The sequence below is a fragment of the Triturus cristatus genome, chromosome 5_2 (assembly GCF_964204655.1).
Source record: "Triturus cristatus chromosome 5_2, aTriCri1.1, whole genome shotgun sequence".
Taxonomy (NCBI): domain Eukaryota; kingdom Metazoa; phylum Chordata; class Amphibia; order Caudata; family Salamandridae; genus Triturus; species Triturus cristatus.
Genome location: NC_140588.1, coordinates 553,013,464 through 553,028,124, shown reverse-complemented (window position 1 = coordinate 553,028,124; position 14,661 = coordinate 553,013,464). Strand labels below are relative to the sequence as shown.

The 14,661-nt window shown below is 33.6% G+C and overlaps 10 non-coding genes across 10 annotated transcripts; 5 read left to right on the top strand and 5 right to left on the bottom strand.

Moving 5' to 3' along the window:
• Positions 1-1,352: 1,352 nt before the first annotated feature.
• Positions 1,353-1,424, top strand: TRNAQ-CUG (transfer RNA glutamine (anticodon CUG)). Its single transcript has one exon. It is a non-coding gene; the product is annotated as a tRNA-Gln (tRNA).
• Positions 1,425-2,249: 825 nt separating this feature from the next.
• TRNAQ-UUG (transfer RNA glutamine (anticodon UUG)) lies at positions 2,250-2,321 on the bottom strand. The gene has a single exon. It is a non-coding gene; the product is annotated as a tRNA-Gln (tRNA).
• A 1,548-nt stretch (positions 2,322-3,869) lies between these two features.
• On the top strand, positions 3,870-3,941 carry TRNAQ-CUG (transfer RNA glutamine (anticodon CUG)). Its single transcript has one exon. It is a non-coding gene; the product is annotated as a tRNA-Gln (tRNA).
• An 825-nt stretch (positions 3,942-4,766) lies between these two features.
• On the bottom strand, positions 4,767-4,838 carry TRNAQ-UUG (transfer RNA glutamine (anticodon UUG)). The gene has a single exon. It is a non-coding gene; the product is annotated as a tRNA-Gln (tRNA).
• A 1,548-nt stretch (positions 4,839-6,386) lies between these two features.
• On the top strand, positions 6,387-6,458 carry TRNAQ-CUG (transfer RNA glutamine (anticodon CUG)). Its single transcript has one exon. It is a non-coding gene; the product is annotated as a tRNA-Gln (tRNA).
• An 825-nt stretch (positions 6,459-7,283) lies between these two features.
• Positions 7,284-7,355, bottom strand: TRNAQ-UUG (transfer RNA glutamine (anticodon UUG)). Its single transcript has one exon. It is a non-coding gene; the product is annotated as a tRNA-Gln (tRNA).
• A 1,548-nt stretch (positions 7,356-8,903) lies between these two features.
• On the top strand, positions 8,904-8,975 carry TRNAQ-CUG (transfer RNA glutamine (anticodon CUG)). The gene has a single exon. It is a non-coding gene; the product is annotated as a tRNA-Gln (tRNA).
• An 825-nt stretch (positions 8,976-9,800) lies between these two features.
• Positions 9,801-9,872, bottom strand: TRNAQ-UUG (transfer RNA glutamine (anticodon UUG)). The gene has a single exon. It is a non-coding gene; the product is annotated as a tRNA-Gln (tRNA).
• Positions 9,873-11,420: 1,548 nt separating this feature from the next.
• Positions 11,421-11,492, top strand: TRNAQ-CUG (transfer RNA glutamine (anticodon CUG)). The gene has a single exon. It is a non-coding gene; the product is annotated as a tRNA-Gln (tRNA).
• An 825-nt stretch (positions 11,493-12,317) lies between these two features.
• TRNAQ-UUG (transfer RNA glutamine (anticodon UUG)) lies at positions 12,318-12,389 on the bottom strand. The gene has a single exon. It is a non-coding gene; the product is annotated as a tRNA-Gln (tRNA).
• Between the last annotated feature and the right edge of the window lie 2,272 nt (positions 12,390-14,661).

Genomic DNA, 14,661 nt, shown 5'->3' with positions numbered 1-14,661 from the left:
GAGATAATATTTTTCAATGAAAGATAAGTTGCCCCCTGAGGCAAATCTCTTCTGTCAAAATGGAAAGCTCACCCCGGTACGGGAGGGTGGATGGTGTCGTGGTTAGCACTCTGGACTCTGAAAACAGGGATCTGAGTACAAATTTCAGTGGGACTTATCTGAACATTACAATTTTCTTTTCCATTCAGTTCTTAGAAGTTTTATTTGGAACAACATCACATTTACTTATAAACATGTAAAAATCAACCTGTACATATGTATCTCTGTATATATAGCTATATGTCTCTGTATATTTATAGGAACATATAAACATATAGATTATAAAAATAAATATAATTAGTGGAGGTGAAAATCATGAACAGTTGTTGCCTCTCAGCATTTGAAACATGAGTTTCTACTTCTTTCTCTTTTATATGTCCTGAAATTGAGATAGTCACTTTTTACTCATTATTGATCCAACAATACAGTTGATGTATACAAAGCATATCATATGATTTGTGAATAAAGTTCAAAAATGAGAATTTGATCAGTACCTGTCATGCCTCCGACCAAAAGCTTATATTTTACGATTGGAGATCAACTGTTGTAAATCAGCATGAAAAACATTTTCTTTTCACGATTTCCATACTAATATAAAACAACATTTTTACTAGCTGAATGAGATCATCATTTGGGTTCCTCTATGTTTGATTGAAGAAAACTTCTCATTCAAAATGTGCTATTTTCGCCTTATCAATAGCGGGAAAGCTTAAAAAAGTGATGCTGTGAATCACCCGTCTGAAATGCGTTTGAGAAAATCAGGATATGATTTTATAATGGCTAACTACTTTGTGAAGAAATTTGATGTCAAAGTATTGTAAAGTTTGTATTGATGTAACTTGTTCAAGCTGATGGACATTTTGAAAGCATTCAATAATTGACTCTTTCAACCTACTGGTGTTGGATTTGAGCTATCAATGAACAAAGATGAAGAAATGGAAAAGCTCAAGAGTAATAAAAAAAGTCCCTCCAAGGTTTCAAATCGGATCATTGGATGCAAAGTCCAAATTGCCAACCATTGCTCTATCGAGCCACCCATGCAGGAGACAGAGACATTGCTTCAGTAGTCTGGAAATGTAGACTGTTTTATTATGCTACAGGCAAAGATGAACATTGTGATATAACTTTTATATTCAGATAAACATTTGAATATTTAACACTTTTATAGAGAATATAGCTGAAAAGAATCAAATCACATTAAATCTCTATCCACTATGACCATTCAAATGAGATATCTTTTTATCAATATAAGAGAAGGACATCACTGATGCGCTCTCTTTTGTCTCAATGGAAAAGGCACTCTTGTGTGAGAGGGTTCCATGGTGTAATGGTTAGCACTCTGGACTCTGAATCCAGCGATCCGAGTTCAAATCTCGGTGGGACCTACTACAATTATGAGATTCACTGTTTAACTCATTTTTTAGAATTTGGTCTAGAAAAAACCTAATATCAATGTTTTATACTGATGCGTATGAACGCATAAGTATGTATAGATGCATACATAGCTTTATCCATCTAGATAGCTGTTAGACAATATGAACATATCAATTATTCATAAACATAAATATTGAAGCTGAACCTAGAAACTGTTCTTTCACATCCACATTGTAAACATGAGTTTATTTTCCTTTCTCATCTATATGGCCAGTAATGAGATAGTTCATTTTTGCTGATTTCTTAGCTGACAACATGCTGGACTTACACAGTGCATTTCATTGTGAATTTCTTTGAAAGTGAATTTCAGATTCACACCTTTGACATGTCTTTCAAAAGATTCAACTTTATTGGTTGTGGATTTACTGTTGAAAATCAGTGTGTAAAATCTTTGTACGTCTGAATTTCAAGATTATTATTCAAACTGCACATCTTCGGTCCCCGTAATACAAAGTTTGACTCCTCAAGTTTTGTTTTAATGAATGCTTTGCAATTAAAAAGTTCCTTGTTCCCCTTATCAATAACAGTAAGATTTTAAAAAGTAATGTCGTGCATCAGGCCCCTGTGATGAGTTTGAGAAACCAGAGTGAGTTTGTAAAATCTCTCATTATTTTGAGCCATTTAGTTTCCAGGTATTGTAAAAATTCTATTATTTGCTCACATCTAGTAAACTTTTAGAGTATAATCAATAAATTAATTTTTCACCCTACCGGTATTAGATATGTGATATTAATGAATACACTTGAAAGAAAATGATTTGGTCAAGAGTCATAAAATGGTCCCACCGAGATTTGAACTCGGATCATTGGATTCAAAGTCCAAAGTGCTAACCATTACACCATGGAACCTCCCATGTGAAAGGAGTGCAAACTGCTGCACCAATGTGGAAATGTCAAAGTTTTTAATATTCTACTGTCAAAGAGAAACTGAATTGGATTGCTTTCCTATTCTGGTAAACTTTTGCATATTGAACTATGTTGGGGAAGGATGTTGCCCAAAAGACTCAAATAACGTTATAACTCTGTTGAACAGTGGTTTTTATGTGAGATAATATTTTTCAATGAAAGATAAGTTGCCCCCTGAGGCAAATCTCTTCTGTCAAAATGGAAAGCTCACCCCGGTACGGGAGGGTGGATGGTGTCGTGGTTAGCACTCTGGACTCTGAAAACAGGGATCTGAGTACAAATTTCAGTGGGACTTATCTGAACATTACAATTTTCTTTTCCATTCAGTTCTTAGAAGTTTTATTTGGAACAACATCACATTTACTTATAAACATGTAAAAATCAACCTGTACATATGTATCTCTGTATATATAGCTATATGTCTCTGTATATTTATAGGAACATATAAACATATAGATTATAAAAATAAATATAATTAGTGGAGGTGAAAATCATGAACAGTTGTTGCCTCTCAGCATTTGAAACATGAGTTTCTACTTCTTTCTCTTTTATATGTCCTGAAATTGAGATAGTCACTTTTTACTCATTATTGATCCAACAATACAGTTGATGTATACAAAGCATATCATATGATTTGTGAATAAAGTTCAAAAATGAGAATTTGATCAGTACCTGTCAAGCCTCCGACCAAAAGCTTATATTTTACGATTGGAGATCAACTGTTGTAAATCAGCATGAAAAACATTTTCTTTTCACGATTTCCATACTAATATAAAACAACATTTTTACTAGCTGAATGAGATCATCATTTGGGTTCCTCTATGTTTGATTGAAGAAAACTTCTCATTCAAAATGTGCTATTTTCGCCTTATCAATAGCGGGAAAGCTTAAAAAAGTGATGCTGTGAATCACCCGTCTGAAATGCGTTTGAGAAAATCAGGATATGATTTTATAATGGCTAACTACTTTGTGAAGAAATTTGATGTCAAAGTATTGTAAAGTTTGTATTGATGTAACTTGTTCAAGCTGATGGACATTTTGAAAGCATTCAATAATTGACTCTTTCAACCTACTGGTGTTGGATTTGAGCTATCAATGAACAAAGATGAAGAAATGGAAAAGCTCAAGAGTAATAAAAAAAGTCCCTCCAAGGTTTCAAATCGGATCATTGGATGCAAAGTCCAAATTGCCAACCATTGCTCTATCGAGCCACCCATGCAGGAGACAGAGACATTGCTTCAGTAGTCTGGAAATGTAGACTGTTTTATTATGCTACAGGCAAAGATGAACATTGTGATATAACTTTTATATTCAGATAAACATTTGAATATTTAACACTTTTATAGAGAATATAGCTGAAAAGAATCAAATCACATTAAATCTCTATCCACTATGACCATTCAAATGAGATATCTTTTTATCAATATAAGAGAAGGACATCACTGATGCGCTCTCTTTTGTCTCAATGGAAAAGGCACTCTTGTGTGAGAGGGTTCCATGGTGTAATGGTTAGCACTCTGGACTCTGAATCCAGCGATCCGAGTTCAAATCTCGGTGGGACCTACTACAATTATGAGATTCACTGTTTAACTCATTTTTTAGAATTTGGTCTAGAAAAAACCTAATATCAATGTTTTATACTGATGCGTATGAACGCATAAGTATGTATAGATGCATACATAGCTTTATCCATCTAGATAGCTGTTAGACAATATGAACATATCAATTATTCATAAACATAAATATTGAAGCTGAACCTAGAAACTGTTCTTTCACATCCACATTGTAAACATGAGTTTATTTTCCTTTCTCATCTATATGGCCAGTAATGAGATAGTTCATTTTTGCTGATTTCTTAGCTGACAACATGCTGGACTTACACAGTGCATTTCATTGTGAATTTCTTTGAAAGTGAATTTCAGATTCACACCTTTGACATGTCTTTCAAAAGATTCAACTTTATTGGTTGTGGATTTACTGTTGAAAATCAGTGTGTAAAATCTTTGTACGTCTGAATTTCAAGATTATTATTCAAACTGCACATCTTCGGTCCCCGTAATACAAAGTTTGACTCCTCAAGTTTTGTTTTAATGAATGCTTTGCAATTAAAAAGTTCCTTGTTCCCCTTATCAATAACAGTAAGATTTTAAAAAGTAATGTCGTGCATCAGGCCCCTGTGATGAGTTTGAGAAACCAGAGTGAGTTTGTAAAATCTCTCATTATTTTGAGCCATTTAGTTTCCAGGTATTGTAAAAATTCTATTATTTGCTCACATCTAGTAAACTTTTAGAGTATAATCAATAAATTAATTTTTCACCCTACCGGTATTAGATATGTGATATTAATGAATACACTTGAAAGAAAATGATTTGGTCAAGAGTCATAAAATGGTCCCACCGAGATTTGAACTCGGATCATTGGATTCAAAGTCCAAAGTGCTAACCATTACACCATGGAACCTCCCATGTGAAAGGAGTGCAAACTGCTGCACCAATGTGGAAATGTCAAAGTTTTTAATATTCTACTGTCAAAGAGAAACTGAATTGGATTGCTTTCCTATTCTGGTAAACTTTTGCATATTGAACTATGTTGGGGAAGGATGTTGCCCAAAAGACTCAAATAACGTTATAACTCTGTTGAACAGTGGTTTTTATGTGAGATAATATTTTTCAATGAAAGATAAGTTGCCCCCTGAGGCAAATCTCTTCTGTCAAAATGGAAAGCTCACCCCGGTACGGGAGGGTGGATGGTGTCGTGGTTAGCACTCTGGACTCTGAAAACAGGGATCTGAGTACAAATTTCAGTGGGACTTATCTGAACATTACAATTTTCTTTTCCATTCAGTTCTTAGAAGTTTTATTTGGAACAACATCACATTTACTTATAAACATGTAAAAATCAACCTGTACATATGTATCTCTGTATATATAGCTATATGTCTCTGTATATTTATAGGAACATATAAACATATAGATTATAAAAATAAATATAATTAGTGGAGGTGAAAATCATGAACAGTTGTTGCCTCTCAGCATTTGAAACATGAGTTTCTACTTCTTTCTCTTTTATATGTCCTGAAATTGAGATAGTCACTTTTTACTCATTATTGATCCAACAATACAGTTGATGTATACAAAGCATATCATATGATTTGTGAATAAAGTTCAAAAATGAGAATTTGATCAGTACCTGTCATGCCTCCGACCAAAAGCTTATATTTTACGATTGGAGATCAACTGTTGTAAATCAGCATGAAAAACATTTTCTTTTCACGATTTCCATACTAATATAAAACAACATTTTTACTAGCTGAATGAGATCATCATTTGGGTTCCTCTATGTTTGATTGAAGAAAACTTCTCATTCAAAATGTGCTATTTTCGCCTTATCAATAGCGGGAAAGCTTAAAAAAGTGATGCTGTGAATCACCCGTCTGAAATGCGTTTGAGAAAATCAGGATATGATTTTATAATGGCTAACTACTTTGTGAAGAAATTTGATGTCAAAGTATTGTAAAGTTTGTATTGATGTAACTTGTTCAAGCTGATGGACATTTTGAAAGCATTCAATAATTGACTCTTTCAACCTACTGGTGTTGGATTTGAGCTATCAATGAACAAAGATGAAGAAATGGAAAAGCTCAAGAGTAATAAAAAAAGTCCCTCCAAGGTTTCAAATCGGATCATTGGATGCAAAGTCCAAATTGCCAACCATTGCTCTATCGAGCCACCCATGCAGGAGACAGAGACATTGCTTCAGTAGTCTGGAAATGTAGACTGTTTTATTATGCTACAGGCAAAGATGAACATTGTGATATCACTTTTATATTCAGATAAACATTTGAATATTTAACACTTTTATAGAGAATATAGCTGAAAAGAATCAAATCACATTAAATCTCTATCCACTATGACCATTCAAATGAGATATCTTTTTATCAATATAAGAGAAGGACATCACTGATGCGCTCTCTTTTGTCTCAATGGAAAAGGCACTCTTGTGTGAGAGGGTTCCATGGTGTAATGGTTAGCACTCTGGACTCTGAATCCAGCGATCCGAGTTCAAATCTCGGTGGGACCTACTACAATTATGAGATTCACTGTTTAACTCATTTTTTAGAATTTGGTCTAGAAAAAACCTAATATCAATGTTTTATACTGATGCGTATGAACGCATAAGTATGTATAGATGCATACATAGCTTTATCCATCTAGATAGCTGTTAGACAATATGAACATATCAAATATTCATAAACATAAATATTGAAGCTGAACCTAGAAACTGTTCTTTCACATCCACATTGTAAACATGAGTTTATTTTCCTTTCTCATCTATATGGCCAGTAATGAGATAGTTCATTTTTGCTGATTTCTTAGCTGACAACATGCTGGACTTACACAGTGCATTTCATTGTGAATTTCTTTGAAAGTGAATTTCAGATTCACACCTTTGACATGTCTTTCAAAAGATTCAACTTTATTGGTTGTGGATTTACTGTTGAAAATCAGTGTGTAAAATCTTTGTACGTCTGAATTTCAAGATTATTATTCAAACTGCACATCTTCGGTCCCCGTAATACAAAGTTTGACTCCTCAAGTTTTGTTTTAATGAATGCTTTGCAATTAAAAAGTTCCTTGTTCCCCTTATCAATAACAGTAAGATTTTAAAAAGTAATGTCGTGCATCAGGCCCCTGTGATGAGTTTGAGAAACCAGAGTGAGTTTGTAAAATCTCTCATTATTTTGAGCCATTTAGTTTCCAGGTATTGTAAAAATTCTATTATTTGCTCACATCTAGTAAACTTTTAGAGTATAATCAATAAATTAATTTTTCACTCTACCGGTATTAGATATGTGATATTAATGAATACACTTGAAAGAAAATGATTTGGTCAAGAGTCATAAAATGGTCCCACCGAGATTTGAACTCGGATCATTGGATTCAAAGTCCAAAGTGCTAACCATTACACCATGGAACCTCCCATGTGAAAGGAGTGCAAACTGCTGCAGCAATGTGGAAATGTCAAAGTTTTTAATATTCTACTGTCAAAGAGAAACTGAATTGGATTGCTTTCCTATTCTGGTAAACTTTTGCATATTGAACTATGTTGGGGAAGGATGTTGCCCAAAAGACTCAAATAACGTTATAACTCTGTTGAACAGTGGTTTTTATGTGAGATAATATTTTTCAATGAAAGATAAGTTGCCCCCTGAGGCAAATCTCTTCTGTCAAAATGGAAAGCTCACCCTGGTACAGGAGGGTGGATGGTGTCGTGGTTAGCACTCTGGAGACTGAAAACAGGGATCTGAGTACAAATTTCAGTGGGACTTATCTGAACATTACAATTTTCTTTTCCATTCAGTTCTTAGAAGTTTTATTTGGAACAACATCACATTTACTTATAAACATGTAAAAATCAACCTGTACATATGTATCTCTGTATATATAGCTATATGTCTCTGTATATTTATAGGAACATATAAACATATAGATTATAAAAATAAATATAATTAGTGGAGGTGAAAATCATGAACAGTTGTTGCCTCTCAGCATTTGAAACATGAGTTTCTACTTCTTTCTCTTTTATATGTCCTGAAATTGAGATAGTCACTTTTTACTCATTATTGATCCAACAATACAGTTGATGTATACAAAGCATATCATATGATTTGTGAATAAAGTTCAAAAATGAGAATTTGATCAGTACCTGTCATGCCTCCGACCAAAAGCTTATATTTTACGATTGGAGATCAACTGTTGTAAATCAGCATGAAAAACATTTTCTTTTCACGATTTCCATACTAATATAAAACAACATTTTTACTAGCTGAATGAGATCATCATTTGGGTTCCTCTATGTTTGATTGAAGAAAACTTCTCATTCAAAATGTGCTATTTTCGCCTTATCAATAGCGGGAAAGCTTAAAAAAGTGATGCTGTGAATCACCCGTCTGAAATGCGTTTGAGAAAATCAGGATATGATTTTATAATGGCTAACTACTTTGTGAAGAAATTTGATGTCAAAGTATTGTAAAGTTTGTATTGATGTAACTTGTTCAAGCTGATGGACATTTTGAAAGCATTCAATAATTGACTCTTTCAACCTACTGGTGTTGGATTTGAGCTATCAATGAACAAAGATGAAGAAATGGAAAAGCTCAAGAGTAATAAAAAAAGTCCCTCCAAGGTTTCAAATCGGATCATTGGATGCAAAGTCCAAATTGCCAACCATTGCTCTATCGAGCCACCCATGCAGGAGACAGAGACATTGCTTCAGTAGTCTGGAAATGTAGACTGTTTTATTATGCTACAGGCAAAGATGAACATTGTGATATAACTTTTATATTCAGATAAACATTTGAATATTTAACACTTTTATAGAGAATATAGCTGAAAAGAATCAAATCACATTAAATCTCTATCCACTATGACCATTCAAATGAGATATCTTTTTATCAATATAAGAGAAGGACATCACTGATGCGCTCTCTTTTGTCTCAATGGAAAAGGCACTCTTGTGTGAGAGGGTTCCATGGTGTAATGGTTAGCACTCTGGACTCTGAATCCAGCGATCCGAGTTCAAATCTCGGTGGGACCTACTACAATTATGAGATTCACTGTTTAACTCATTTTTTAGAATTTGGTCTAGAAAAAACCTAATATCAATGTTTTATACTGATGCGTATGAACGCATAAGTATGTATAGATGCATACATAGCTTTATCCATCTAGATAGCTGTTAGACAATATGAACATATCAATTATTCATAAACATAAATATTGAAGCTGAACCTAGAAACTGTTCTTTCACATCCACATTGTAAACATGAGTTTATTTTCCTTTCTCATCTATATGGCCAGTAATGAGATAGTTCATTTTTGCTGATTTCTTAGCTGACAACATGCTGGACTTACACAGTGCATTTCATTGTGAATTTCTTTGAAAGTGAATTTCAGATTCACACCTTTGACATGTCTTTCAAAAGATTCAACTTTATTGGTTGTGGATTTACTGTTGAAAATCAGTGTGTAAAATCTTTGTACGTCTGAATTTCAAGATTATTATTCAAACTGCACATCTTCGGTCCCCGTAATACAAAGTTTGACTCCTCAAGTTTTGTTTTAATGAATGCTTTGCAATTAAAAAGTTCCTTGTTCCCCTTATCAATAACAGTAAGATTTTAAAAAGTAATGTCGTGCATCAGGCCCCTGTGATGAGTTTGAGAAACCAGAGTGAGTTTGTAAAATCTCTCATTATTTTGAGCCATTTAGTTTCCAGGTATTGTAAAAATTCTATTATTTGCTCACATCTAGTAAACTTTTAGAGTATAATCAATAAATTAATTTTTCACCCTACCGGTATTAGATATGTGATATTAATGAATACACTTGAAAGAAAATGATTTGGTCAAGAGTCATAAAATGGTCCCACCGAGATTTGAACTCGGATCATTGGATTCAAAGTCCAAAGTGCTAACCATTACACCATGGAACCTCCCATGTGAAAGGAGTGCAAACTGCTGCAGCAATGTGGAAATGTCAAAGTTTTTAATATTCTACTGTCAAAGAGAAACTGAATTGGATTGCTTTCCTATTCTGGTAAACTTTTGCATATTGAACTATGTTGGGGAAGGATGTTGCCCAAAAGACTCAAATAACGTTATAACTCTGTTGAACAGTGGTTTTTATGTGAGATAATATTTTTCAATGAAAGATAAGTTGCCCCCTGAGGCAAATCTCTTCTGTCAAAATGGAAAGCTCACCCCGGTACGGGAGGGTGGATGGTGTCGTGGTTAGCACTCTGGACTCTGAAAACAGGGATCTGAGTACAAATTTCAGTGGGACTTATCTGAACATTACAATTTTCTTTTCCATTCAGTTCTTAGAAGTTTTATTTGGAACAACATCACATTTACTTATAAACATGTAAAAATCAACCTGTACATATGTATCTCTGTATATATAGCTATATGTCTCTGTATATTTATAGGAACATATAAACATATAGATTATAAAAATAAATATAATTAGTGGAGGTGAAAATCATGAACAGTTGTTGCCTCTCAGCATTTGAAACATGAGTTTCTACTTCTTTCTCTTTTATATGTCCTGAAATTGAGATAGTCACTTTTTACTCATTATTGATCCAACAATACAGTTGATGTATACAAAGCATATCATATGATTTGTGAATAAAGTTCAAAAATGAGAATTTGATCAGTACCTGTCATGCCTCCGACCAAAAGCTTATATTTTACGATTGGAGATCAACTGTTGTAAATCAGCATGAAAAACATTTTCTTTTCACGATTTCCATACTAATATAAAACAACATTTTTACTAGCTGAATGAGATCATCATTTGGGTTCCTCTATGTTTGATTGAAGAAAACTTCTCATTCAAAATGTGCTATTTTCGCCTTATCAATAGCGGGAAAGCTTAAAAAAGTGATGCTGTGAATCACCCGTCTGAAATGCGTTTGAGAAAATCAGGATATGATTTTATAATGGCTAACTACTTTGTGAAGAAATTTGATGTCAAAGTATTGTAAAGTTTGTATTGATGTAACTTGTTCAAGCTGATGGACATTTTGAAAGCATTCAATAATTGACTCTTTCAACCTACTGGTGTTGGATTTGAGCTATCAATGAACAAAGATGAAGAAATGGAAAAGCTCAAGAGTAATAAAAAAAGTCCCTCCAAGGTTTCAAATCGGATCATTGGATGCAAAGTCCAAATTGCCAACCATTGCTCTATCGAGCCACCCATGCAGGAGACAGAGACATTGCTTCAGTAGTCTGGAAATGTAGACTGTTTTATTATGCTACAGGCAAAGATGAACATTGTGATATAACTTTTATATTCAGATAAACATTTGAATATTTAACACTTTTATAGAGAATATAGCTGAAAAGAATCAAATCACATTAAATCTCTATCCACTATGACCATTCAAATGAGATATCTTTTTATCAATATAAGAGAAGGACATCACTGATGCGCTCTCTTTTGTCTCAATGGAAAAGGCACTCTTGTGTGAGAGGGTTCCATGGTGTAATGGTTAGCACTCTGGACTCTGAATCCAGCGATCCGAGTTCAAATCTCGGTGGGACCTACTACAATTATGAGATTCACTGTTTAACTCATTTTTTAGAATTTGGTCTAGAAAAAACCTAATATCAATGTTTTATACTGATGCGTATGAACGCATAAGTATGTATAGATGCATACATAGCTTTATCCATCTAGATAGCTGTTAGACAATATGAACATATCAATTATTCATAAACATAAATATTGAAGCTGAACCTAGAAACTGTTCTTTCACATCCACATTGTAAACATGAGTTTATTTTCCTTTCTCATCTATATGGCCAGTAATGAGATAGTTCATTTTTGCTGATTTCTTAGCTGACAACATGCTGGACTTACACAGTGCATTTCATTGTGAATTTCTTTGAAAGTGAATTTCAGATTCACACCTTTGACATGTCTTTCAAAAGATTCAACTTTATTGGTTGTGGATTTACTGTTGAAAATCAGTGTGTAAAATCTTTGTACGTCTGAATTTCAAGATTATTATTCAAACTGCACATCTTCGGTCCCCGTAATACAAAGTTTGACTCCTCAAGTTTTGTTTTAATGAATGCTTTGCAATTAAAAAGTTCCTTGTTCCCCTTATCAATAACAGTAAGATTTTAAAAAGTAATGTCGTGCATCAGGCCCCTGTGATGAGTTTGAGAAACCAGAGTGAGTTTGTAAAATCTCTCATTATTTTGAGCCATTTAGTTTCCAGGTATTGTAAAAATTCTATTATTTGCTCACATCTAGTAAACTTTTAGAGTATAATCAATAAATTAATTTTTCACCCTACCGGTATTAGATATGTGATATTAATGAATACACTTGAAAGAAAATGATTTGGTCAAGAGTCATAAAATGGTCCCACCGAGATTTGAACTCGGATCATTGGATTCAAAGTCCAAAGTGCTAACCATTACACCATGGAACCTCCCATGTGAAAGGAGTGCAAACTGCTGCAGCAATGTGGAAATGTCAAAGTTTTTAATATTCTACTGTCAAAGAGAAACTGAATTGGATTGCTTTCCTATTCTGGTAAACTTTTGCATATTGAACTATGTTGGGGAAGGATGTTGCCCAAAAGACTCAAATAACGTTATAACTTTGTTGAACAGTGGTTTTTATGTGAGATAATATTTTTCAATGAAAGATAAGTTGCCCCCTGAGGCAAATCTCTTCTGTCAAAATGGAAAGCTCACCCCGGTACGGGAGGGTGGATGGTGTCGTGGTTAGCACTCTGGACTCTGAAAACAGGGATCTGAGTACAAATTTCAGTGGGACTTATCTGAACATTACAATTTTCTTTTCCATTCAGTTCTTAGAAGTTTTATTTGGAACAACATCACATTTACTTATAAACATGTAAAAATCAACCTGTACATATGTATCTCTGTATATATAGCTATATGTCTCTGTATATTTATAGGAACATATAAACATATAGATTATAAAAATAAATATAATTAGTGGAGGTGAAAATCATGAACAGTTGTTGCCTCTCAGCATTTGAAACATGAGTTTCTACTTCTTTCTCTTTTATATGTCCTGAAATTGAGATAGTCACTTTTTACTCATTATTGATCCAACAATACAGTTGATGTATACAAAGCATATCATATGATTTGTGAATAAAGTTCAAAAATGAGAATTTGATCAGTACCTGTCAAGCCTCCGACCAAAAGCTTATATTTTACGATTGGAGATCAACTGTTGTAAATCAGCATGAAAAACATTTTCTTTTCACGATTTCCATACTAATATAAAACAACATTTTTACTAGCTGAATGAGATCATCATTTGGGTTCCTCTATGTTTGATTGAAGAAAACTTCTCATTCAAAATGTGCTATTTTCGCCTTATCAATAGCGGGAAAGCTTAAAAAAGTGATGCTGTGAATCACCCGTCTGAAATGCGTTTGAGAAAATCAGGATATGATTTTATAATGGCTAACTACTTTGTGAAGAAATTTGATGTCAAAGTATTGTAAAGTTTGTATTGATGTAACTTGTTCAAGCTGATGGACATTTTGAAAGCATTCAATAATTGACTCTTTCAACCTACTGGTGTTGGATTTGAGCTATCAATGAACAAAGATGAAGAAATGGAAAAGCTCAAGAGTAATAAAAAAAGTCCCTCCAAGGTTTCAAATCGGATCATTGGATGCAAAGTCCAAATTGCCAACCATTGCTCTATCGAGCCACCCATGCAGGAGACAGAGACATTGCTTCAGTAGTCTGGAAATGTAGACTGTTTTATTATGCTACAGGCAAAGATGAACATTGTGATATAACTTTTATATTCAGATAAACATTTGAATATTTAACACTTTTATAGAGAATATAGCTGAAAAGAATCAAATCACATTAAATCTCTATCCACTATGACCATTCAAATGAGATATCTTTTTATCAATATAAGAGAAGGACATCACTGATGCGCTCTCTTTTGTCTCAATGGAAAAGGCACTCTTGTGTGAGAGGGTTCCATGGTGTAATGGTTAGCACTCTGAATCCAGCGATCCGAGTTCAAATCTCGGTGGGACCTACTACAATTATGAGATTCACTGTTTAACTCATTTTTTAGAATTTGGTCTAGAAAAAACCTAATATCAATGTTTTATACTGATGCGTATGAACGCATAAGTATGTATAGATGCATACATAGCTTTATCCATCTAGATAGCTGTTAGACAATATGAACATATCAATTATTCATAAACATAAATATTGAAGCTGAACCTAGAAACTGTTCTTTCACATCCACATTGTAAACATGAGTTTATTTTCCTTTCTCATCTATATGGCCAGTAATGAGATAGTTCATTTTTGCTGATTTCTTAGCTGACAACATGCTGGACTTACACAGTGCATTTCATTGTGAATTTCTTTGAAAGTGAATTTCAGATTCACACCTTTGACATGTCTTTCAAAAGATTCAACTTTATTGGTTGTGGATTTACTGTTGAAAATCAGTGTGTAAAATCTTTGTACGTCTGAATTTCAAGATTATTATTCAAACTGCACATCTTCGGTCCCCGTAATACAAAGTTTGACTCCTCAAGTTTTGTTTTAATGAATGCTTTGCAATTAAAAAGTTCCTTGTTCCCCTTATCAATAACAGTAAGATTTTAAAAAGTAATGTCGTGCATCAGGCCCCTGTGATGAGTTTGAGAAACCAGAGTGAGTTTGTAAAATCTCTCATTA